Raw genomic sequence first — 27,434 nt, 5'->3', positions numbered from 1 at the left:
TAAAACAGAGCGATTCCGCTAGGCATGTGGGACTTGTGGATGGAGCCCTTAATTCGCTTAACCAGGATTCACGGGTGGTCAATCTGTTGAAATCAGAGCACTACATTTTGGCCACCGTGCTCGATCCTAGATTTAAAACCTACGTTCTATCTCTCTTTCCGGCAGACACAAGTCTGCAGAGGTTCAAAGACCTGCTGGTGAGAAAATTGTCAAGTCAAGCGGAACGTGACCCGTCAACAGCTCCTCCTTCACATTCTCCCGCAACTGGGGGTGCGAGGAAAAGGCTAAGAATTCCGAGCCCACCCGCTGGCGGTGATGCAGGGCAGTCTGGAGCGAGTGCTGACATCTGGTCCGGACTGAAGGACCTGCCAACGATTACTGACATGTCGTCTACTGTCACTGCATATGATTCTGTCACCATTGAAAGAATGGTGGAGGATTATATGAGTGACCGCATCCAAGTAGGCACGTCAGACAGTCCGTACTTATACTGGCAGGAAAAAGAGGCAATTTGGAGGCTCTTGCACAAACTGGCTTTATTCTACCTAAGTTTCCCTCCCTCCAGTGTGTACTCCGAAAGAGTGTTTAGTGCAGCCGCTCACCTTGTCAGCAATCGGCGTACGAGGTTACTTCCAGAAAATGTGGAGAAGATGATGTTCATCAAAATGAATTATAATCAATTCCTCCGTGGAGACATTCACCAGCAATTGCCTCCAGAAAGTACACAGGGACCTGAGATGGTGGATTCCAGTGGGGACGAATTAATAATCTGTGAGGAGGGGGATGTACAGAGTGAAAGGGGTGAGGAATCGGAGGATGATGATGAGGTGGACATTTTGCCTCTGTAGAGCCAGTATGTGCAAGGAGAGATTGATTGCTTCTTTTTTGTTGGGGGCCCAAACCAACCAGTTATTTCAGTCACAGTCGTGTGGCAGACCCTGTCGCTGAAATGATGGGTTCGTTAAAGTGTGCATGTCCTGTTTATACAACATAAGGGTGGGTGGGAGGGCCCAAGGACAATTCCATCTTGCACCTCTTTTTTCTTTCATTTTTCTTTGCATCATGTGCTGTTTGGGGACAATTTTTTTGAAGTGCCATCCTGCCTGATACTGCAGTGCCACTCCTAGATGGGCCAGGTGTTTGTGTCGGCCACTTGTGTCGCTTAGTTTAGTCACACAGCGACCTTGGTGTGCCTCTTTTTTTCTTTGCATCATGTGCTGTTTGGGGACTATTATTTTGAAGTGCCATCCTGTCTGACACTGCAGTGCCACTCCTAGATGGGCCAGGTGTTTGTGTCGGCCACTTGTGTTGCTTAGCTTAGTCACACAGCGACCTTGGTGCACCTCTTTTTTTCTTTGAATCATGTGCTGTTTGGGGACTATTATTTTGAAGTGCCATCCTGTCTGACACTGCAGTGCCACTCCTAGATGGGCCAGGTGTTTGTGTCGGCCACTTGTGTTGCTTAGCTTAGTCACACAGCGACCTTGGTGTGCCTCTTTTTTTCTTTGAATCATGTGCTGTTTGGGGACATTTTTTTTTAAGTGCCATCCTGCCTGACACTGCAGTGCCACTCCTAGATGGGCCAGGTGTTTGTGTCGGCCACTTGTGTCGCTTAGCTTAGCCATCCAGCGACCTCAGTGCAAATTTTAGGACTAAAAATAATATTGTGAGGTGTGAGGTGAATGAGCGGAAATTATGGTTATTGAGGTTAATAATACTATGTGATCAAAATGACCCCCAAATTCTATGATTTAAGCTGTTTTTGAGGGTTTTTTGTAAAAAACACCCGAATTTAAAACACACCCGAATCCGACAAAAAAATTTCAGGGAGGTTTTGCCAAAACGCGTCCGAATCCAAAACACGGCCGCGGAACCGAATCCAAAACCAAAACACAAAACCCGAAAAATGTTCGGTGCACATCACTAATTAGATGTCAATCATGGCACTCTAAATTAACAAGATACCTACAAAAACTCTCACATAAACTTGAACACTGTTGTGTTAATCTCGTACTCCAAGCAATTTCCTCATGTATAAGACTATATACCACTCCTATCATAATGCCCTGGACACTACCAAGCAAACACATTTTCAAACTCTCATCTCTGCTGAAGCATCTAACCAAGCAACTTAATACATTTTAATTAATTTACAACCCTCCCACAACCAGCCCACCAGCCACCATCAATGAACAAGATCTTGCTTCCTACTTCAAGGACAAGATTGATAAAATAAGTAAGCACTGTCTCCAGTTGTCATCCCAACCTTAACTAAAATCTGTAATCTATCTCACTCTCTCTACTGGTATCTTTCCTTTACTGTTCAAGCATGCACTGATTACTCCCAATCTTAAAAAAGTAAATTCTGACCCTAACTCTGAAACTACCATCCCATCTCCCTCCAAACTACTAGAGAGACTCACCTACACTCGCCTCTCACACTTTCTTAACTCACACAAGTTATTGGACCCACTTCAGTCAAGCTTTCGTTCCTAACACTCCACAGAGACAGCAGCGACAAGTAGTGAATGATCTGGTCACTGCTAAGTCTAAAGTCCATTACTCACTTCTTATTCTTCTAGATCTCTCTGCTGCTTTTGACACTGTTGACGACTCTCTTCTCATACCAACACTACAATCCCTAGGTCTTCGGGACACAGGACCTCATTCAGTAAGGATTGCAAAATTTGCGAATTGCAGTCTGGCCGATTATCAAACGACTGTGCATGCTCAGCAGTCGCATTGTTCATGCGCAATTAATAATAGTGACAGAAAATGCATACACATCGTGATGGCAAAGCAGCCGCTGTTTGATTGACAGCATTTCTGGGTGGAAACCTGCTGTTTTCTGGGTGTGTCTGAAAAAATGCAGACGTGCCCAGGTGTTTTTAAGGAGGGTCTCTGATGTCAGCCTGACCACTTCCAGCCTCTTGTGACGCAAGATGTGTGGACAACCTTGCCTGGCACAGATAGGAAAAATCATCAATGTTCCAGTAATTGCATATGGTTCTGCAAACAGATGCATATTACTGAATAAGGTCCACAGCCCTTTCTTGGTTTTCAGTCTACTTATCTAATCGCTCTTTCAGTGTCCACTTCTCTGAATCCACCTCCTCTTTGCTACTTCTATCAGTTGGAGTACCACAAGGCTTATGCTAGCCGTACATCAAGAAGATATCATTCCAATCAGCCAACTAGTTGGCTGGTTGGAACGATAATCTGGCAGTGTGGGAGTAAATGATTATCAGCCATTTGCTCCCACACGCTAAAAAATGTCCAGAAACGGTTGGTCCAACTAGTCGGGAAAATCAAACTTGTTTGATTTTCCCAACTAATCGTTCAGGTGTAGGGGGAACTTCCCCCCAACTGAACGATAAGTAGGCAGACATTGGCCAGCAGTGTCCGCCTACTTCCTCACCATCACACAGCTATATTTCACTGCTGACACCGGGACCACGAGCAGTGGCAGCAGAGCTGGAGGAGAACCAGGGGCAGCGGCGGCAGTACTTCACTGCTGCCCGGCTGCCCCTGTCAACCCAGCAGCGGTGGTACTGTGGTGCGGTAGCTGTCCAGATGGGTGTGTGGGGGTCTGATAGCTGGCACCCCTCTCAAAGCTGCTGCCGGACTGACAGATCGTGACACCCCGAACATCCCCACCCGCGATCCCGCATACTATCCCCGCAATCACCGCTGCATCCCCGCACCCTGCGATTGCGGCACCCCCCTCCCCCCTACCCACAATCGCAAGTAAAAACATGTACTTGGGCATGCTGTCTGCTGGCTATAGTGACTCTGAGCCGTCAGGAGCAGTGGTGTCATCTGTATGCTGCCTGGCCTGCTTACTTACAGTTACTGAGTGCATTGGGGTCAGTGGCGTTCCCTCCACTGTCCTCAGAACTGTGTGTCCGATATGCAGTGTCGCTGGCATTGTCTGAGGGTCGCCAGACTAACGGCGGGATGTACTAATGCTTACCGCCACGGTAAGCATTAGTACTGTTTACCGCAGAGGTCATTTACCGAGGCATATGTATTAAAATTCGGGCACTGAGATTCCCTTCTCACCATACAACTGTGTGGCCCAGCCGGGTGGAGGAACAGCCAGCAGCAGGAGCAGCATGCCAGATATCAGCAGCCGAGGGTGCGGGCTGTACACATCTGAGGCAGCTGGATATTCAACAGTGCTGAGAGCCTCTGGAGCCCGCACCCCCGGAGCTGCAGAACACTGGCAGAGGGCACCCATCCCCCGAACCCTGTGTAGCCCAAAGCCGGAGATCGGCAGCATGTTGAACGTGGAAGCAGAAGCCGCTTGTTGCCGGTCAACATACTGCTGATCTCCGGCTTTGGGCTCCGCACCGCTCCGCACGTCCCTTACAGGCTGTCCCCCTGCCCGGCTTGGCAATGGCCACCCAGCTGGATGGTGAGTGAGAAGGGCATCTCAGTGCCCGTGGTTTAATACATATCCTTCTTCGGTAAATGGCCACTGTGGTAAACGGTACTAATGCTTACCGTGGCGGTAAGCATTAGTACATCCCGCCCTCATTCATCAATATTTAGGGGACTGTTTATTATCCTGCAATCAGCCAAAACTGTTGTAAGATCATTTAATTTCTGAAAGGGTTAATGCTGCCTAAACCCATGTACCGGGGCTTTCAGCTGTCCCCTTAGGCCTGAGCGGGGATGGTGGAATCGGGCAACTATTCAAGCCGCAAAATGCAAAACTTATAGCTGCTAACGACCGCCGTGCCAGGATGGTGTTAGCTGTGTCTGTTCATGGGTACCAAAGCTGGAGAGGCTTTGCTGGGTCACCATTGGGCCTACTCTGTTTACCGTCACACTTTAATTGCACTGGTACATCATTATATATGTGTCACTGTGCTATGCAGTAATGTAGTACTTAAACATAGTTGCTCCATGGCCACTGCCACATATTATAAACGGGTGGTCTTCAGTATGCAGACTGTCGGGATCTCGGCGCACAGTATACCGGCGCCAGAATCCCGACAGCCGACATACCGACACTTTATCTCCCTCGTGGGGGTCCACGACCCCCCTGGAGGGAGAATTAAATAGCGCCACAGTGCCCGCAACGTGGTGAGCGCAGCGAGCCCGCAAGGGGCTCATTTGCGCTCGCCACGCTGTCGGTATGCCAGCGGTTGGGCTCCCAGCGCTGGTATGCTGGTCGCCGAGAGCTCGGCCGCCGCCATACCATACTACATTCTTATAAACAGACCCCAAGGGCCTTATGTAACAACCTGCAGGAGGCAGACATGGTTGTACAGTACCGGCGAGTTGGTCCATGTATTTTACGACCACAATAGTTTAAAAAGAAAAATCAACCATGTTTTGAGTTTGCCTGTTCAATTACTACTGCTTTAAAAATAGAATAGAACACGTGACTGCCTCCCACAGGCTACCACAGAGGGCTCCAAGTCACTGTATTTGGATCTTTTGTTCTTTGTTTTATAACCTACAAATATCCACCTGCGACACCCAACAACATCTCAGTTCAAAACTAACTTAAACTTAAACTTATGCTGTCTTACTTATTACTTCTAATAGGGGCGGAGCAAAATATTTGATGTTACATCTTGTTTTACCCATTGGAGAAGCCTTTATGTCTTTAAGAAGATAATTGCAGAGGACAGTATGAGCTGCGTCTTGTAGAGTAACACAAATCCAGCTAATTAAGTCATTGTAAGATGTGTGACTGCCCCGCAGCATTGCCAAACTCCCTGCAAAACGTTCAAATCTTCTTAACGTGGATTTCTTTTATTTATTTATTTATTTTTGTCGTATATTGTGCCTGTGGAGGATGGTGGCCATATGTTTCTGCAGGCAACGGCGGAGTTTAACGTGTGGCATAGACAGCTTTTGTAGAACCACAAAGCCCAGCAAGCCCTTGTAGCCATAGGGCTTGCCATGCCACAACAGTTATAGAGCCACAAGTCTATACTCTAGGACCTGGCCTTATTATTATTATCATCATCGTTTATTTATATGGCGCCACAATGGTCCAGCTGCGACTAACAATCTACATAATTAATTGATAAAACAAAAAGACTTACAGTACAAGACGGGTGTGGTATGCTAGGTCGACCACACTTAGGTCGACAGTGTCTAGGTCGACCACTGTTGGTCAACAGTAGGTCGACATATGTTCTAGGTCGACAGGGACAGGTGGTACTGCGAGTGCCACATACAGCTACACTTACTTGTGGGTGCGAGCTGTTTGCACTTATTTGTATTTCCCTTTACCCTTTCACTCATGTGACCTGGGAATTGCCCAGGACTGTCAAGCATGAAATTCCCAGGTCTCAGCCTGACTGGGTCCCAGTTAGTTTTCTTGCAAACATACCAAAAACTCAGGTTGATGAACATTCACATGCAAAAACCCGGGTTTTTGCTGCATGTGTGAAAGGGGTATTAAACTGCTCATAATTGAGCAGTGAGAATTCCATTCCTAACTGAACATAACTGAAACTATTTGTTTTTCCAATTGTTATATTGTAAGTCAAGAATTAGAAATGTATCCACAATGAGATACAATCTTCAGCTAATAGTGGAGCTGTTATCTGCATAATTAACAGGATGACTTTTTTTTAACCCCTGGATGCCTACATGGACTGAAGAGGACCGATCTTCACTGGAAATAGGTGAGTATTTTTTATTTTTACAGGTACCAATGGATTCTACTGGACAAGGGGACATGAATGGCGGCATGGGATGTAGGTAGGTATATGTAAGTGTGTAAATAAACTTATGCTTTCAAGGTGTGTGTGTGTGTGTGTGTGTGTGTGTGCGTGTGTGTGTGTGTGTGTGTTTATTTCTATATTTCTTTTACTGTGGAACTACAAGTACCAGCGGGCCCAAAAATGCCTTGCATGCTGGTACTTGTGGTTCTCCAAATACAAGCATGCAGAGGATTTCAAAGGGTATGTTTTTAAAAATAAAAAAGATCAAAAATAAAAAGGAGATACTGTACATGTACCAGGGCAAGCTTGTACTTGTGGTTCTCCAAGTTCCAACTTGCCTTGGCAGCCCAACCATGCTGCGGTCCATAGTTCACTATAAAAATAAGTCAATTCAATAAATGTATGGTGGTGAAAGAAAAGCCCAGTTTCACTGACACTGTCCGCCTACTTCGGTGACATCACAAGTTGGACAGAAGTTGGCCGGTTGGTTTGTCTGATGAAAAGTTGGTTAGATGTGTGGAGCACTGATGAAAAGTTGGTTAGATGTGTGGAGCACTGATGAAAAGTTGGTTAGATGTGTGGAGCACTGTTTTTGTTGGACAGACAAGTTGGACGGTTGGATGTTTGGAGAGTTGGAGAAAAGTTGGTCCAAAGTTGGTCTGATGTATGGCTAGCTTTAGTCTTTTTTCAATCTATACCACATCTCTTTGCAAACTAATCAGCCCTTTTGTTTTTCAGTATCGTCTGTACAGGGATGCTACTCAAATATATCCTCCTCAGAATTTGTCACCATTTGTATTGATCCATGTCAGTGGCGTCATAAGCTGGGTGCGGGGTGTGTGGCCTGCACCCGGGCGTTACCGTCAGAAGGGGTGACACCAAAGTGTTACCTGTTCTGCAGTGACAGGAGCTGGGTCCTGCAGTGTGATAATCTCCTGCAGTACTCGGCTCCTGTCACAGATAAAAAGCAGACACTACACACTGCCCAGTCTCCAGGGGTGGCCAGCATCTCCGGGGAAGCTGGACACACCCCCAGGGTGAAGGAAAGGAGATCCTGTGAGGCCAAGTGGAACTAACAGAACGCAGTTCCGCCTCGTTCGGGCACACTTTAACCCCTGGGTATAGTTATTTATTTCTATTGTAATGTGGACATAAGGAGATTTATGGTAAGAACTTACCTTTGCTAAATCTCTTTTTGCGAGGTACATTGGGTTCCACAGGGAATAACATCGGGGTGTAGAGTAGGATCTTGATCCAAGGCACCAACAGGCTAAAAGCTTTGACTGTTGCGAAGATGCTCAGTGCCACCTCCTCTATAACCCCGCATCCATGCACAGGAGCTCAGGTTTGTTAACCAGTCCAATGCAGTAGCAGGTAAAAGAGACAACAACCGTTAGTAGCCACATACAACACATTCTCATGACAGGAGAAGGTATCAGCGGCTAATGCCATACAAACCCAAAGAATCTAAGTGCGTCAGAGTGGGCGCCCTGTGGAACCCAGTGTACCTCGCAGAAAGAGATTTAACAAAGGTAAGTTCTTACTATAAATCTCCTTTTCTGCAGCGGGGTACACTGGGGTTCCACAGGGAATAACATCGGGGATGTCCTAAAGTAGTTCCTCATGTGAGGGGACGCACTGTAGTGGGCACAAGAACCCGGCATCCAAAGGAAGCATCCTGGGAGGCAGAAGTATCAAAGGCATAGAACCTTATGAACGTGTTCACTGAGGACCACGTAGCCACCTTGCACAATTGTTCAAGAGTCGTACCATGGCGGGCCGCCCAAGAAGGTCCAACAGACCGAGTAGAATGGGTTTTAATGGTAGCAGGAGGTGGAAGGCCAGCCTGTACATAAGCATGTGCAATCACCATTCTAATCCATCCAGCCAAGGTCTGCTTGTTAGCAGGCCAGCCATGTTTGTGAAAACCAAACAGTACAAAGAGAGAATCAGACTTCCTAACGAAGGCTATCCTTTTCACATAGATACGGAGAGCCTGTACAACATCCAAAGACCTCTCTTTGGAAGACAATTCAGGGGAGACAAAGGCCAGAACCACAATCTCCTGGTAAAGGCGGAAAGAAGACACCACCTTAAGTAGATAACCACGGCGCGGTCTAAGAACCACCCATTCACTATGAAAAATCAGATAGGGGGACCTACAAGACAAGGCACCGAAATCTGATACCTGTCTAGCAGAGACAATAGCCAGCAGAAACAAGGCCTTAAGAGAAAGCCACTTAAGGTCCACAGATTCAAGAGGTTCAACCGGAGACTCTTGCAAGGCCTCCAGAACCACCAAAAAATCCCAAGGAGACACAGGTGGGACATAGGGAGGTTGAATCCGTAAAACACAGAGTGAATGTATGAACATCAGGCAGAGTCACAATTTTTCTCTGAGACCATACCAAGGCAGAAATATGAACCTTGAGGGAGGTCAGCCGAAGGCCCAAGTCCAGACCCTGTTGTATGAAGGCCAATAATTAGGCCGTACTAAACTTGTAAACGACATGATTGTTAGATGCGCACCAAGGGGGTAATTCCAAGTTGATCGCAGCAGGAATATTGTTAGCAATTGGGCAAAACCATGTGCACTGCAGGGGAGGCAGATATAACATTTGCAGAGAGAGTTAGATTTGGGTGTGGCGAGTTCAATCTGCAATCTAAATTGCAGTGTAAAAATAAAGCAGCCAGTATTTACCCTGCACAGAAACAAAATAACCCACCCAAATCTAACTCTCTCTGCAAATGTTATATCTGCCCCCCCTGCAGTGCACATGGTTTTGCCCAACTGCTAAAAATGTTCCTGCTGCGATCAACTTGGAATTACCCCCAAGCAAAGTAAGAGTTCCAGACCCTATGGTAAATCCGAGCAGAAGCTGGGTTACGGGCCTTCAACATAGTTTGAATGACCGCCTCAGAAAATCCTTTGGCCCTCAGTACGGAAGCTTTAAACAGCCACGCCGTCAAAGCCAGCCGGGCCAAATCCTGGTAGACACAAGAGCCCTGAACAAGGAGGTCTTGTCATTGTGGAAGCAGAAGAGGACATCCAGCGGGAGACCCTGTAGGTCTGAGAACCAATGCCGTCTGGACCACGCCTGAGCTATCAGAAGTAGGATTCCTCCTTCTTCCTTGAACTTCCTCACTACTCTGGGCAGGAGTGACACTGGAGGGAACATGTAGGACAGCCGAAAGTTCCATGGAATTGCCGGTGCGTCCACGAACTCCGCTTGAGTATCCCTTGTTCTTGCTCCGAAGACCGGAACCTTGTGATTGTGTCGAGACGCCGTCAGGTCTACATCTGGTAGACCCCACTTGTCCACTTGGAGTTGAAATACTTTGGGATGAAGGCTCCACTCTCCGGCGTGTGCGTCCTGACTACTGAGGAAGTCCGCTTCCCAGTTGAGGACCCCCGGAATGAACACTGCAGAGATGGCTGGCAGATGGCATTCCGCCCATTGAAGAATCTTTAACACTTCCATCATTGCCATGTAGCTTCAAGTGTCACCTTGATGATTTATGTACGCTACCGTGATGGGGTTGTCCGACTGTACATTAACAGGCCTGTTCTATACCGGATGCTGGGCCAGTTTCAGAGCATGGAACACTGCCCGCAATTCCAGTATGTTTATCGGGAGGAGAGACTCCCAGGTCCACCGACTCTGAAGAGAGTGTTGCTCCAACACCAGGCCCAACCCCTCAGACTGGCATCCGTCATCAGGAGGACCCAGTTGGAGATCCTGAAGGGATGACCCCTGCACAATTGTTGGTCCTGTAGCCACCATCTTAGTGACATACGAACCTCCGGAGACAATGAGATCATGTGAGACCTGATCTGGTGAGGCAGGCCGTCCCACTTACCAAGAATCAGCTTCTGCAGAGGGCGGAAATAAAATTGAGCGTACTCTACCATGTCAAAAACCGACATCATGAGGCCTAGTATTTGCTTCGCTGAGTGCATCAACACTCGTGGGCAAGAGAGGAAGCATCCCATCTTCACCTGAAGTTTCAAGACTTTCTCCTGAGACAAGAACAACTGCTGGTTGTGTGTGTCCAACAATGCCCCCAGGTGCACCATGCTCTAAGCAGGGACCAGGGATGATTTCTTTCAGCAAGACGTACAGATACGGTAGGATCCTTATACCCTAACAGCGGAGCAGGGCCGTCATCACCCCCATTACCTTGGTGAAGATTCGCGGAGCCGTAGTCAGTCCAAAGGGTAAGGCCCGGAATTGATAATGGAGGGTGCCAATAGCAAACCGCAGGTATAGCTGATGCGACACGGCAATAGGTATATGTAGGTAAGCATCCTGTATGTCCAGGGATACCATATAGTCCCCTGGCCCCAAAGCCAGGACAATAGAGTGAAGGGTTTCCCTACAAAGCTTGGAGACCCTCAAAAACTTGTTCAAAGACTTGAGGTTGAGAATGGGTCGAGAGGAACCATCCGGTTTCGGGACTATGAACAGCGTTGAATAGTACCGCCTGCCTCTCTGAGCCAGAGGCACCGACACTACCACTCCTGTGTCCAGGAGGGACTGAACCACCGAACGACGAGTGTTTGCCTTTACCTGATCCGAAGGGATGTCTGTCAGGCAAAAGTGATGAGGGGGACGTTTCTTGAAGGATATGGCATATCCATGAGTGACGACTTCCTGTACCCAGGTGTCTGAAGTTGACTTCAACTCTGTTTTGGAAGCAGGCTGATGGGCAGCCCAGACATGTTTAGGTTTGGGCTTAGTGGATTTGAAAGTGCGAGCCTGTATCGGGTACGCCTGACCTTTTGCCTAACCTGGTGGTCGAAAGGAACGAAAGGAAGTACTCTTAGCCTTCGGAGCCGAAGGAGTAGTACTAGGCAGACATGCAGTCTTAGCAGATGCTAAGTCAGCAATGATCTTGTTGAGATCTTCCCCAAAAAGTATGTTTCCCTCAAAAGGGATCACCTCCAAGGCCTTTCTAGAGTCCAGATCTACAGACCAGGACCGCAACCAGAGGATCCGGCGAGTCAGAATAGACGTAGTAGATGCTTTGGCCGCCAGGATACCTGCATCAGATGCCGCCTCCTAAATATAATGGGAAGCCATAATAATATATGAAAGACACTGCCTAGCATTATCAGGAAAATTAGACAGTAGTTGCACCTCAACTTCCTGAACCCAGGCCTCTATAGCTTTAGCAGCCCAAGAGGCCACAATAGTAAGCCTATGCATTGCTCAGGCAAGAGTGTAAACAGACTTCGAGCAACCCTCCACACGCTTATCCATCGGTCCCCTCAGGGAGGTGTCGGTAGTGACAGGCAGAGCAGATGAGACCACCAGACGTGCAACTTGAGTCCACCGGCGGCGGTGTTTCCTAATTGTTACTTAACTCTGTAGTGAGGGAATAACGAGCTAGCATCTTCGTAGACAAGGAAAACTTCTTACCTGGTTTTCCCAGGATTTCTGACTAATATCAACCAAGTGGTCAGAATGAGCTAAAACCTACTTAGTAACCTTCTGATGTTTAAACTTAAATGGTTTCGCAGAGGTAGCTGGAATCCCTTCATCATTATTGATTTGAAGTATCAGCCTGATAGCCTCCAAGCGCTCAGGAATATCCACCTGTGTCAGAAATTCCCCATGAGAAGCATCTGCATCAGAGTCTGAAGGGTCAGTGAAAGCGCCATCTACATCGAATGCGGTATCCGAAACATGTGTGGATTGTGAAGAAGTAATGGCCCGTTTAAATGACGCCCTGGTCTAGGCGGGCGAGCTAGTGTCTGATGTAATTACTGTAACCGAGAGAACAGAGTATCTGCCCACGGCGGATTAACAGCAGGGACAATATGTGACTGTAATGGCACAGGAGGTCCCACAGGGAGCGCAGGACTAATTACTAGCGTAGTCAGTAAATTAGAGAAAACAGCCTAAGGTGGGTCTTGATTTGCCCCCTTTGCTTCAGATTGAGCATGTGGTATAGAACCCCCAGTACCTGAATCCTCAGCTGCTACGTTTTCCTCCAGGAAATCCGTGGCATGAGCACTGCATGGTGCAGGATCACCCATGGATTTACCACCCTGTGTAGCAGACATGATACAGTATCTAAGCATAACCCTAGGGTGTAACAGTACAAGATAAGAAGACAAACTGTCTGACAAAAATCCCCTGTATGGTGTGACTGCAAAGCAGAGCACAAATAGAGGATTTCTGAGGTAAAATGTGAGGTAAAATGTGACTGAAAAACACAGAGAAAAATACAAAATATGTATATCCTTTGAAATATCTATATTATCTAATAACCCTGATGCACGGAGCCCCCTCAGGGTTCAGAATATAGGGATAGCCATATGTGTGAGATACACGAAATAGAGACCACTCAGCAGCCACACACTCAGTCACATATACAATGCAGAGATTATTACCAACAATAAAATTGCACTCTATCAGCAATACTAAGTAACTATACTGAGTAAAGCTATGTGTGTGTATATATATATATATATATATATATATATATACATACATACACCTTGAGAAAGGGGCTACGTGCATCTTTTGATGCTGTAAGTACACGATATTTGACCATTCAAAGTCCTGGAGTGCCGCCGTCTTTTTTCATTGCTATCCATACCGTTTCTGCGGAAGGCACCTGGGCCATTTACACTTCTAGATTGAGTGCCGGACTATTTGCTGTTCTATATATATATATATATATATATAAACACAAATTCCCAAGTGCGCTAAGGTGGAATGTAATTACACAGTTCTTCCAGCATTATTTTCGTCGGAATGTAGACTGGAGGGTATTTAAATCTGGGGACCTGTAACAGACACCCCTCACCAAATAGTCACCCAAACAAAAGGCCAACAGGCAAATTAATAAAAAGTTATTTTAATAACGTATACACAGTTCAAAGTATAAAATTGTGTCAATAAAATGCAACTAAAAGAGTACACAGTCAACACGTTTGTAAGGTGGAATCTAGATATCCCCACACCTTTTGCAAGATGCGAGCTCGACAGGAAGTATCTTTACAGGCTAGGTTGTGATTCTCTGACTGACAAACCCAACGCGTTTCGTCTTATCGACTTCATCAGGGGTAACGAATATAGGAAAAGGCTAATTTGCTCATGATGAATTAATATAAAGGATCATAACCTCTAATGTACGATTATTCAGAATCTCCTATATCTGGACTTAGTGGATGAAGCTCTTATATCAGGGCTCCTGATTAGAGCTTAAGAGGTATTCCTTCTTAAATGTGTAATCGGTTGGATAATGGTGTTTTGTATAAACTACCTTAAAACTAATTGAGCGGAAATCCTTACAGGGTCGCCTAGGAATACTATTGGTTATAATCTCTTAGGAGTGCTGACAACCATATGTCGGCATTTTTGTAAACTACCTAAAGTGTGGTGTCCAATTTTAAATTCAAGACTATTTCTGATTCGGATGTTGACCAACGTACAATGAAATTCAAGAATTATATAGCTGGTTTAACTATCTCAAAAGTATAAGTGGTGTGGCTTCCTCAATAGGTCTCACAGAATAGATCCTGGGAGAGATTTGGCTGCATGTGGAAATCACAGAAGTTAGTGAATTGGCCAATGCACGGAAGCCTGCAAACCGCTCGCCAAGGTACCCCACCTTCTTGCAGGTCCTATACTATCACAGAGTCTTAAGACTCTGTGTTAGTGTAGGACCTGCAAGAAGGTTCACTAACACTGAGTGCTGAATTTTATGTTTGTATATATTTAAGTAGGTGGCCTTGGGCTACATGCACCCCACCCTATGAGTGGTGAGTGCAGACATTGCACCCCGCTTCTGGGGTGGCGAGTGCTGTGGTTTTATATTTGTTTGTATATAAAACACACATACACTATATATGTATACTTAGCTTTATAATATATATACATATATACTGCGCGTGTGTATGTGTGTGTGTGTGTGTGTGTGTGTATACATATATATATTATATGTATATATATGTATATATATATATATATATATATATATATATATACATACATTTTTAAACCAGTTTTATCTACAATGCTGCGGTACAGCAATGGGAACGATTTTTGCCCCGAGTTTTGCTAATTTATTTATGGGATGTTGGGAGAGAACACAAGTCTACAATTCAAGTGCTTTTAAGGAGAATGTGGTATTTTATAAACGCTATATTGATGATATCCTAATTATCTGGGACAGCACAACTGAAAGTTTTAATGAATTCCTCAGGACACAGAGATAACGACATCAACCTTGCCTTCACCTCGACTGTAAATAATAGATCTGTTGAGTATTTGGACTTGATTTTAACTGGAGAGAATGGAAGGGTTACTGCTAAGAACTTTATCAAAAATGTTGACATGAACAGTTACTTTCCCTACCAATGTAACCATTTAGAAAGGTGGAAGAACAATGGCCCTAATTCCGAGTTGTTCGCTCGCTAGCTGCTTTTAGAAGCATTGCACACACTAGGGCGCTGCCCTCTGGGAGTGTATCTTAGCATAGCAGAATTGCGAACGAAGGATTAGCAGAATTGCGAATAGAAAATTCTTAGCAGTTTCTGAATAGCTCGAGACTTACTCCTACACTGCGATCAGCTCAGATCATTTCGTTCCTGGTTTGATGTCACAAACATGCCCTGCGTTCGGCCAGCCACTCCCCCGTTTCTCCAGACACTCCCGCGTTTTATTCTGGCACACCTGCGTTTTTCCGCCCAGAAACACCCACTTACTGTCAATCACACTCCGATCACTTCAACGATGAAAAGTCTTCGTTCGGACGTGAGTAAATATACTAAGTTTTGTGCTAAAATACTTAGCGCATGCGCACTGCGTACCATGCGCATGCGCATTTTTGCCTTAATCGCTCCGTTGCAAAAATCGCGAACAACTCGGAATGACCCCCAATATCCCTGCATCCAAGTTCTCAAGGATAAAGAGGAATTGTACCAGCTCAAAGGACTGTGAAGATCAACTGGAGATATATAGGAAGAGGTTTGAGTCTATTCTAAATGAAGCACTGGAAAAGACAAGAACCCTGGACAGAGAGAAATTACTGACGTACAAAACCAGAGAAGAAAAAAAGACACAGTTGTCTTTCATCACCACATTTAGCCAACATGAGAAAGTGATAAGAAATTCCCTCAGCACCCACTGGGGCATCCTCTTAATGGACCCAGTGCTCAAAGAAATCCTACCACCGAAACCAGAACTCATTTTTAAAAAGTCAAGAAACCTGAAGGACCTCATCGCACCCAGCATGCTAAAAGAAAAACCTACCCGGAACACCCCTATGCTGAAATGCACGGGATCATACAAGTATTGGAAATGCAACGTATGCAAATATCTACACCGGAATAGTAAAACCTTCAGTGACATGGAGGACAAGAAAGAATACACCATCAAAGAATTCATGAACTGTAACACCTCATCTGTGATCTATCTTTTGGAGTGCACCTGCAAAATGAAATATGTGGGAAAGACAAAGAGACCCCTAAAAATACGGATCCAGGAACATATAAGGAACATTAAGAACAAGGTGGAGAGCCATGCAGTTTCCAGACATTTCTTATCTCAGCACAACTCTAATCCAGAGGACCTTACGTTTAAAGCTATTGAACGCTTTGGCCTAGGAGAGAGAGGAGGTGACCTCGTAAACAAACTATCAAGACGAGAAATGTACTTGGTTTTCAGTTACAGACCCTACATCCAGCAGGCTTGAATGAAGGATACGAAATCGCACCTTTTTTATAAGGTGCAGTATCCTTCACTCTTCAACTCTCTACTTAAAAAAAACTATTTTTTTCATCATCTCCACGGAATGTAGTTGTATATATATTGCACTGTCTGCACTTTTATGATTAAAGAATTAAGCTACCTGGTCCCTGGTGTTATGATGTCTACCTATTTCGCGTACAGTCAAACCACACCGGCACGCCCAATCTCGTCTGATCTTGGAAGCTAAGCAGTTTCTGGGCCCGACCAGTACCAGGAAGGGAGACTACCTGGGAAGATCGGATACTGTAATGATTGACAGATGACGTCAAGTAACTACTGACCAATCTAGTAGCACTAAAATAGTCTGACACATCTAGTAGCACTTGTATGAGCAAAACACGTCTAAAATCTTACGGACCACTATGTATGTAAGGGAAGCATTGCACTCACTTAGATATCTGTATATATATATATATATATATATATATGATCTATCTAGTAGCACTACTTTACGAGCAAAAACACGCTAAAATATCCACGGACCTCTATAATGTTTGCACTCACCTGGATGTGTATATGTATATATATATACATATATATGTATATATATTTTAACCAATATTACATATTCTTTTAAATTTAAAATCTTACTTTATGTCACTCTTAAACTTACCCTATCTATTGCACTAGCACTTTATAACTATACTAAGTATAACACTGGTACTTGAACTATATAAATGTTTACAATTACAACCTTTCCCTTGTTTTATATGGAGCTGTTGCTATGGATACTGTTTTTAAATATTTACAAATAATAATATGCCTTGATATTACCACTTGTTTCTATTTTTATTTATATACCGTTACTATGGACACTGGTACACCCAGAATCAATATGTGTCTGCTGATCTACAAAAAGATGGCTGCTGCTGTTTGAAAATTATATGGACAAAATCATACACAAGATGGACACTGCCACATAGACATTATAAAAGACAAAACTCCCCTTATGAACTGAAGCCGCCGGGAGCAGCCGCTGGTACATGCGCAAGAGGATGTTTGAAGCCAGGTGCCGCCGCGGGCGCATGCGCAGACGTCACCGGAAGTGGGGTGGAAGTGCCGGATGGACGTGAGCCGCGTCATCCGTCACCGGAAGTGTGGCGGAAATGCCGCTGTTTCACTCTTTTGACTGTTTTAAACCTTTTTTAACTTTGAATTCCACTCGTTTTCACTGCTAATAAGCCCACAACAACCTGTCCTTACTTATGCTGTGCTGCAAAGTAGTCTTTTAAACGTTGATTACATAATTGTATCACATGATCCCCTATGATGTCACAACCCTCAAACCAAGTACTCTGGGTATAAATAGACATGCAGCTTCATTCTGTCCCTACCCCTTGAAGAAGTCTGATGAGACGAAACGCGTTGAGTTTCCTGTACTGACCCCCTACTGATTTAAAGCTAAGTCTGATCTCCTATCCTTTTTAAAAATTCCTGTTTTCATATGGTCCATTATTTTATTGTTACATTTCTACTTGGATTTTTTTACTCTCATATGTATTAAACTTTTTTAATATTTATATATCCTTTTGGCTATTAAATTTTAGATTATAAGCTTAATAACCATTTTTTATATATATATATATATATATATATATATATATATATTACAATGCACAGTAAAGACTGGATGTACATCACAGGGTACTTGTACTAAATATCCCCGAATGTATGCACTTGTTCTTAACCAACACTGTCTAGATGACATGTAGAATACTTAAGTATCCTGTAAATGCACAGCACTGATGAATCAGGCGGCATTACAGAGGAGGCATTGCCCACCAGTCTCAGAGTCAGCGTAGCATGTGTGTAATGGCGCCCAAACGCTGACAGGGAGTGAGGGAGACAGAGAGATGCAGCTCCACGGCTGGAACATTTACTCTAAATGGCACGCAGGGGCTGGGGGTGGGGCTACAGGTCAGAGCCTTATCCCATTGCTGGACTTCACCACCGGGTACTGTGGGCCATAATAAAATGGTTATATATATATAACCGACCTGTGCCCCTGCCCTGGTGTTCTAGTGGGGTCCCTGTACCAACACAGTTTACACTCCAGTGCGCGCGGCCCGCCTCCTAATGGCAGCGCCATATCGCGATTTTTGGCGGGTCCCGCCTGGGGGACCCTCTTACCTCCTCCCTTGATACAGCCACGCAATCCTAGAGAGCTGCGGCAAGTGTGTGTGCCCTAGGTGAAGAACCGGAGCCTCCGTTGTAAGTACCCGGCTACCAGGGATGCGGGAGTATACAGCGCCGCCGGGGGAGGTGATGGAGCTGCAGCAGGAGATATCAGAATGACATCTAGCACTAAGAGTGCCTCTGTTGGAGCCCTTGAAGTCTTCTATCTTCTTTTAAAAAAGCTCTTTTATGGGCTGCTGCCTGTTAGTGTCCTGACTGCAGGGCACCAACTTACAAACTGAGCACGGAGGCGGGGTTATAGAGCATCTTGGGAACAGTCAAAGCTTTTAACCTGTTGGTGCCTCGGATCAAGATCCTACTCTACACCCCTGTTGTTATTCCCTGTGGAACCCCAGTGTACCCTGCTGCTAAAAACGATATATTTCTGTTATACCAGGGGCACTACTACAGTATATTTCCTGTTATAATGGAGGCATTACTATATAATGTTATTAAATTGGGGGCATTACTACATATATTTTTTATACTGGGGCTATCACTATATATTTCTATTATACTGGAGGCAGTACTATATATTTCTAGCCTTTCCTCCAGAGTGCAAAGAAAAGGGGCTGTGTCATGTGGCAACGTCGCTAGTGTCATGTAGCCACTCCCATTAGTGGCATGTGGCCACGCCCCCTCACAACACATGACCACGCCCATTTTCCGGCACTCAGTTCCACTAAGAAAATATTTCTACTTGCACCACTGAGTGGACCCATTAGTTTTCAAGGGCTCCACTGAAATGCACCTGCTGCACCAATGATAGTTCTGCCTCTAATCTCCAAACCTTCAAGTGTTCCCAGAAAACTCACCTTGTTAGGAAAGCTTATCAAATTCCAGAACTGCCCACATAACCTTCATAACATTTGCTATCAATTAAATCCCCACTGTACAGTCCACACATATCCTTATATATTGTCTAATCACATGTCCCCAGAGAGTCATCCCCAGCCCATGGATGTTTAACCCTCTCTATTTCAGTCATTCCGTTCTTCAGATAACACTTATGCCTGTGTATCAATGCCTATTTCAGTATAGATTGTAAGCTTGCAAAGCAGGCCTTCCTAGTTCCTACCTATATGACTGTTATAAGCCAGTTTAGTTTTTTCACTGTTTTTTGCAATAGAATTTGCTGCACTATATAAGAAACTGTAAATAATAATAAATACATTGTTACTCTATTATTGAGTTAATGTTATGGTATCTGATGGCTGGTAAAGCCTTTCTGGGAGCTGGTCACACATCCCTGTGTTAACCCAAGACACCCCTTAAGTATGGGACTCTGGGGGTCATTCCGAGTTGATCGCTCGCTAGCTACTTTTTGCATCTGTGTAAACGCATAGTCGCCACCCACTGGGGAGTGTATTTTAGCTTTGCAGGTGTGCGAACGCCTGTGCAGCCGAGCACTACAAAAATAGTTGGTGCAGTTTCTGAGTAGGTCTGAACTTACTCAGCTGCTGCGATCACTTCCGCCAGTCCGGTCCCGGAATTGACGTCAGACACCCGCCCTGCAAACGCTTGGACATGCCTGCATTTTTCCAACCACTCCCTGAAAACGGTCAGTTGACACCCATAAACGCCTTCTTTCTGTCAATCTTCTTGCGATCGGCTGTGCGAATGGATTCTTCATTAAATCCATTGCCCTGCAACGATCTGCAGTTTGTACCCGTACGACGCGCCTGCGCATTGTGGTGCATACGCATGCACAGTAGTGACCGGATCGCTGCGCAGCGAAAAATGGAGGTATGCGATCAGGTCGGAATGACCCCCTCTATCTATGCATTCCCCTTGTGGGCACTTCCTGCCCTAGTTAGCCACCGCATAATGGGCCTAATTCAGATCACAGCAGCAAATTTGTTAGCAGTTGGGCAAAACCATGGCCCTCATTCCGAGTTGTTCGCTCGCTAGCTGCTTTTAGATGCATTGCACACACTAGGCCACCGCCCTCTGGGAGTGTATCTTAGCTTAGCAGAATAGCGAACAAAAGATTAGCAAAACTGCTAATAAATAATTCTTTGCAGTTTCTGAGTAGCTCCAGACCTACTCACAGATTGCGATCAGCTCAGTCCGTTTAGTTCCTGGTTTGACATCACAAACACGCCCTGCGTTCGGCCAGCCACTCACCCGTTTCTCCAGACACTCCCGCGTTTTTCCCTGACACGCCTGCATTTTTTAGCACTCTCCCAGAAAACGCTCAGTTACCACCCAGAAACATCCCTTTCCTGTCAATCATTCACCGATCAGCAGTGCGACTGAAAATCATCGCTCGAAAACCAGCAAATCTACTAAGCTTTGTGTTAAATAACTTAGCGCATGCGCTCTGCGTACCATGCGCATGCGCAGTTAGCAACCAATCGCAGCATAGCGAAAATCGGCAGCGAGCGAACAACTCGGAATGACCACCCATGTGCACTGCAGGGGGGGCAGATATAACATGTGCAGAGAGAGTTAAATTTGGGTGGGGTGTGAAATAAAGCAGCCAGTATTTACCCTGCACAGATACAAAATAACCCACCCAAATCTAACTCTCTAATATCTGCCCCCACCTGCCCCCACCTGCAGTGCACATGGTTTTGCCCAACTACTAACAAATTTGCTTCTGCGATCAGATCTGAATTACCCCTATTGACACTCTCTCCTGTCTAATTCAGATTTATGTGTAATTTCTTCTCACTCAGCACAATATACATGATAAATGTAATGCCTACAGTATGCAATAATTTCCAAATGCAATTTGACCTTGTGTCATTTCAACACTAAGCATATATATTTTGCGGGTCTGGGACTCCAGGTCGACAACAAAAAGGTCGACACACCTTAGGTCGACGCCAATTGTTCAACACACCTTAGGTTGACATGGACAAAAGGTCGACATGGACAAAAGGTCGACAGGACCAAGGTCGACATGGAAAAAGGTTGACATGAGTTTTTTATGTTTTTTTGGTGTAGTTTTTTTCGTAGAGTGACCGGGAACCCCAATTAGTGCACTGCGTCCCCTCGCATGGCTCGCCATGCTTCGGGCATGGTGCCTTCGCTTCGCTCGGCACAGATTACCATTCCAATCGTAGTCCACGTGGATTGTTAAGCATGAAAAGGTTCCAAAAAAGAAAAAAAAATTGAAAAACTCATGTCGACCTTTTTCCATGTCAACCTTGTTCCTGTTGACCTTTTGTCCACGTCGACCTTTTGTCCATGTCTACACAAGGCGTGTCGACCAATTGGCGTCGACCTAAGGTGTGTCGACCTTTTTGTTGTCGACCTGGAGTCCGGATACCATATTTTGCCAGATATACTGAGAAGCATGCTGTTTGGTGTATAAGATTTATTTATTGTGAACACTGCACTGCCTGCAACTTGTTGGCCCTATCTCTATTTATTTTCGATACCTTTATACAGGTAGTATCCCCAATTACTTAGACACTATATACTCTATATTAAAAAAATGTGTTTAACTGAAGATTACTACTAAAAATTCTTACTCCCAGTCACAGCATGCCATGGCTATCTACACACACAGCATAAATAAGAAAACACTATGTGATCATGTACCCTATGCTCTGCTGCCAGGAAACCAACAAGGGGTTAATGAGCATGAACTTCTGATCAACTACAACAATTACAGCAAATGCAGCAAATCGGTGTCCTTGCCTAGAAACTCCTTAGTGGCTCCCTAGCAGGCTGAGTGGAGCTGTAGGGAAGAATCTATTTTTTTTTTTTAAATTAACAATCCGGGTCAGTAGGAGATTATACACTGAAACAGGAGTCTTTGGAAAGTTGTGGGAGGGTAGGTAACTATGGGGGGCAGTGAGGTCTGAAAGTGATGGGGCAGTTAGGCGTGAGGGGGAGCAATGAGGTGTGATGGGGCAGTGAGCTATGGGGGTAGCAGTGAGGTGTGATGTGGACAGTAAGGTGTGATAAAAGCAGTGTGAGCAATCAAGGGGCAGTAAGCTGTGCATGGACAGTCAGGTGTGATGTGGGCAGTGAGGTCTGAAGGGGAGCAATGAGGTGTGATGGAGAGCAGTGAGGTATGATGGGGTATTGAGCTGCAGGGGAGCAGTGAAGTATGATGGGGAACAGTGAAATAAGCAGTAGTGGGGGTCAGTGAACTGCAGGGGAACAGTGAAGTGTGATGGGGCAGTGAGGTGAGATGTGGCAGTGTGGTGTGAAAGATAGCAGAGATGTGTGATGCGCAAGTGAGGTGTGAAGGGGAGCAGTGAGGTGGATGTGGGCAGTAATAGGTGTGATGGGAGCAGTGTGAATATTAGGGGGGCTGTGATCTGCAGGGGGAGCAGTGAAATGTGACGGGTACAGAGTGAGCTGTGATGGGAACAGTGAGGTGTGAAGCGCAGTGAGCTACGGGTTGAGCAGTGAGGTGTGATGGGGAAGTGTGAGCTGTGATGGGAGCAGTGTAAGCAGTAGGAGGGGGCAGAAAGCTGTAGGGCAGTAGTGAGGTGGGGTCTGGTGGGATCAGTGATGTCATGGGGTCAGTGTGCTACAGGGGGAAGCAGTGAGATGTGAAGGGAGCAGTGAGGTTTGAGGGGGCAGTGAGCTACGGGGGAGCAGTGAGGTGTGATGGTTGCAGTGTTAGCTGTGGGGATCAGTGATTGGACCAGTGTCAGCTGTGCCGGTTCAGTACGACTAAACTGGCAATGAGAGAGCTATGAAATGGACAATGATAAAGCTATGGAAGGAGCAAACAAAGCAATATGGAGAAAGGCAGTGGTTAAAGAGATACATTATGGGGCAGTGAGGGATATGGAGGAAGGTGTCAGTAAAAGTCATGAAGGGGTAATGAGAAAGCCCTATTTTCAACCATGTAAAATATATTTTTTTCTAAATGTCCCCAAAATTGTGGATTTTCTAAACAGTTAAATTATGCAAATAATAGCTATTTAATCCTGATTCAGTATAATTTTATTTACAAAACTGCATATTTATTAATACATCTATACTGAATAGGGCTTAAATGGCTATTAGTTACATAATTTAATAAGAAAAAAGATTGATCATTTTGTCAACATGTTTGAAAAAAATATTAGCTAGTTAAGTGGTTAAAGGGCAGTGTTTATTACCTGTCTCTTCCAGACAGGCCAGGATTTAAATAAGCACCAACAGACCTTACATCACCAGCTGGCAGCTGCAGCACGTTGTCAAGGATGCAAGTGCAGGTAGGACATAACGTATCTTGGCCTTGTTTATTTTGAGTACTTTTTGTTGTTGTATGTTTGTCCTGGTGTTTACTTTTTAATGTCAGTGGCTGGTTGGCAGGAGGGGTCTAGAATGTTCATTCATTCACTATTTTCACCCAGCTAACAACATTCCTCAGCAGAGGCCATGCACCCTGCACAGACCACACCCCCACAAATCTGGTCATGCCCCTTCATCATTATCCACATTCCTGTGCCACTGGTCACATTGCCTATGGTGGCACACAATAAACCATACTTACATTTCTGCTCCAGGCCCATGTGGACCTTAATCTGGCACTGCCACCTCAGCGTACGTAGCATATGTGTCAAGTTTAATAAAAGGTATCATGTTCAATGTGTACTTCCACCTGCGCTATAGAAGGTGCATAAGATATGCTTTTAAACATGTATATATGCTTATGTGCTGGTTTTTATCAGTCCCAAATGCCATAGTTAGAAAGCTTCCATGGTATGGGGAGAGCTCAGCATCGCCAGTATTATGTAAGTTCGAGTGAAGGTTACGGGAGAGAGACCCTCACCAAAGAGAGGATTTTTTTTAAGTGTAATACTCTTTTGACATCTCACTTTGACAATGGATGTTCAATGGTTAAGAGACTCTTCTTTGTTCTAATTCACACAATTCTCTGGAGCATAATTAGTAACGCAGCACAATCTGGACACTGAGAACCAGAGAGAATGACCTTCGACTTATCTTGTGTACATGTGAAAATGGCAGAATAGCATCATGGCCTTGCCGCTTCTCCATTCAGATCCTGTTTCATGATGCGTCCTATATGCTATCAGCAAATTCTGAAACTCAACTGTCACATCGCACCTGGCCTTTACCTTGTACCACAGATATATTCCCACTAAAACATACGTACATTTGGGCATAATAAAACTGAATGAATCTACAGCACTGCAGAATATGTTGGTACTATATAAACAAGGAATAATAATATAGTGACAGAGCTGTAGAAGCTAGAGATACAAAACAGTAAATAGGGCCTAATTCAGACCTGATTGCTGGGCGAATATAAAAAAACTGAGCATGCGTACGGATCGTAATGCGCAGGCGCAAGGCCAAAGTGCGAAAACATCCTGGGTGTTTTTTGATTGCTAGGCTGATTGACAGGAAGCGGGCGTTTGGGGGTGGTAACTGCCCGTTTTTTGGGAATGCCTGGAATGATGCAGGCATTCCCAAGCGTTTTCAAGGAGGGTGTGTGATGTCAGCTCTGGCCCGATCAGCCTGTTTCTTTCGCACTGTGGGAGTAAGTCCTGGGCTACGGACAGACTGCACAGACTGGAAAAAACAGGTGGTGAGTGAGTTGCGAACGGATTTACAGCTGACCGGCGTTTGCAAAGCTTTTCGCACGGCTTACGCAGACTTGCATGGGGCAGTATTTCACTCTGTTTGGGCGGCGACTATCCGATCGCAAACCTTTGAAAATTCACAGAGGTGCGATCAGGTATGAATAAGGCCCGTAGTTATATCACAGTACAGTATCTATCTATCTATCTATCTATCTATCTATCTATCTATCTATCTATCTATCTATCTATCTATCTATCTATCTTTAAATACATGGGCAAGCTTTATTGTATAGCCTAATTCAGAGCTGATTGCACCTCTGCAAAATTGCAGAGGTTTGCGTCGCGACCAGATAGTCGCTGCCCAGACAGTGTGAAATTCCACCCCATGCAAGTCTGCGTACGCCATGCGAAAAGCTTTGCAAAAGCCGGTCAGCTGCAAATCCTGTTCACAACTCACTCATCATTGAATGATTTGTCCAGTCTGTGCATAGCCCAGGACTCAAGGCCCATACACACTGGGCGATTTTGAGCTGAAAGCAGCTGACTTTTGGTGTGTTGAGCTGCTTTCAGCTCAAAGCCGCCCAATGTGTATGCACAAGCGATGAGAGGTGAGCGCTCCCGCTTCATCGCTGGCGGCCACCGTTCATCTACTAGTATTACCAGTAGATGAACGGCGGGGTGAGCGGCCTGCTATGGAAAGCCATTCACCCCCGCTGACATCGCTGGGCAGGGGGGGGAAAGCGCTCAGTGTGTATGCACTGAGCGCTTTTCAGCCCAGCGATGTCAGCGATCATCGCTATGCATACACGCTGGGCAAAAACGCCCCGTGTGTATGCACCTTTACTCCTACAGTGCGAAATAAAGAAACAGGCTGATCAGGCCTGAGCTGACATCTCACACCCTCCCTAAAAACGCTTGGGAATGCCTAAAACACACAGAAAACGGACAGTTACCACCCCAAAACTCTGCATCCTGTCAGTTAACCTGCATTCACCTAGAGATAAAAAAAGACGCTGATGTCTTTTGCAGTTTGGCCATGCACATGCGTATTAGAGATGTGCACTTGAAATTTTTCGGGTTTTGTGTTTTGGTTTTGGGTTCGGTTCCGCGGCTGTGTTTTGGGTTCGACCGCGTTTTGGCAAAACCTCACCGAATTTTTTTTGTCGGATTCGGGTGTTTTTTTTAAAAACACTAAAAAACAGCTTAAATCATAGAATTTGGGGGTCATTTTGATCCCAAAGTATTATTAACCTCAAAAACCATAATTTCCACTCATTTTCAGTCTATTCTGAATACCTCACACCTCACAATATTATTTTTAGTCCTAAAATTTGCACCTAGGTCGCTGGATGACTAAGCTAAGCGACCCTAGTGGCCGACACAAACACCGTGCCCATCTAGGAGTGGCACTGCAGTGTCACGCAGGATGGCCCTTCCAAAAAACACTCCCCAAACAGCACATGACGCAAAGAAAAAAAGAGGCGCAATGAGGTAGCTGTGTGAGTAAGATAAGCGACCCTAGTGGCCAACACAAACACCGTGCCCATCTAGGAGTGGCATTGCAGTGTCACGCAGGATGGCCCTTCCAAAAAACCCTCCCCAAACAGCACATGACGCAAAGAAAAAAAGAGGCGCAATGAGGTAGCTGTGTGAGTAAGATAAGCGACACTAGTGGCCGACACAAACACCGGGCCCATCTAGGAGTGGCACTGCAGTGTCACGCAGGATGGCCCTTCCAAAAAACCCTCCCCAAACAGCACATGACGCAAAGAAAAAAAGAGGCGCAATGAGGTAGCTGTGTGAGTAAGATAAGCGACCCTAGTGGCCGACACAAACACCGGGCCCATCTAGGAGTGGCACTGCAGTGTCACGCAGGATGGCCCTTCCAAAAAACCCTCCCCAAACAGCACATGACGCAAAGAAAAAAAGAGGCGCAATGAGTTAGCTGTGTGAGTAAGATAAGCGACCCTAGTGGCCGACACAAACACCGGGCCCATCTAGGAGTGGCACTGCAGTGTCACGCAGGATGGCCCTTCCAAAAAACACTCCCCAAACAGCACATGACGCAAAGAAAAAAAGAGGCGCAATGAGGTAGCTGTGAGAGTAAGATAAGCGACCCTAGTGGCCGACACAAACACTGTGCCCATCTAGGAGTGGCACTGCAGTGTCACGCAGGATGGCCCTTCCAAAAAACCCTCCCCAAACAGCACATGACGCAAAGAAAAAAAGAGGCGCAATGAGGTAGCTGTGTGAGTAAGATAAGCGACCCTAGTGGCCGACACAAACACCGTGCC

The sequence above is a fragment of the Pseudophryne corroboree genome, chromosome 7 (genome assembly GCF_028390025.1).
Source record: "Pseudophryne corroboree isolate aPseCor3 chromosome 7, aPseCor3.hap2, whole genome shotgun sequence".
Taxonomy (NCBI): Eukaryota; Metazoa; Chordata; class Amphibia; order Anura; family Myobatrachidae; genus Pseudophryne; species Pseudophryne corroboree.
The sequence above is the reverse complement of the archived record's forward strand: the minus strand, read 5'-3'. Positions refer to the sequence as shown.